This window comes from Etheostoma spectabile, chromosome 14 (assembly GCF_008692095.1).
Source record: "Etheostoma spectabile isolate EspeVRDwgs_2016 chromosome 14, UIUC_Espe_1.0, whole genome shotgun sequence".
Lineage (NCBI taxonomy): Eukaryota > Metazoa > Chordata > Actinopteri > Perciformes > Percidae > Etheostoma > Etheostoma spectabile.
This window is the reverse complement of record NC_045746.1, coordinates 24132518-24132928: the sequence shown is the minus strand read 5'-3', so window position 1 is coordinate 24132928 and position 411 is coordinate 24132518.

Sequence of the window (411 nt, the reverse complement as noted above, 5' to 3'; positions counted from 1 at the left end):
AAATACAAACCAATCTGACGAGGGGATGAAGTGCAGGTGGGGAGAAGCTCAGGTGAGGGGGATGAGGTGATTAGGCAGCAGAAGAGGCATGCAGCTGATTGGCTGAGCAGGGAAGGACTAACGATGTTGATTCAGAGCAATTTCAATTCAATTCAATTTTATTTATAGTATCAATTCATAACAAGAGTTATCTCAAGACACTATACAGATAGAGTAGGTCTAGACCACACTCCAAAATGTACAAGGACCCAACAGTTCTAGTAGTTTCCTCCAGAACAACAACTCAAGAGCAGGGGCCTGTTACACGAATAAGGATAAGTGATTAAGCCAGGGTATTCAAGTTATCCTGGATGAATTTAGCTTTGACTTGGTTGCACGAAAGCAGGTTGAATTAAACCCAGCCAAGTAACC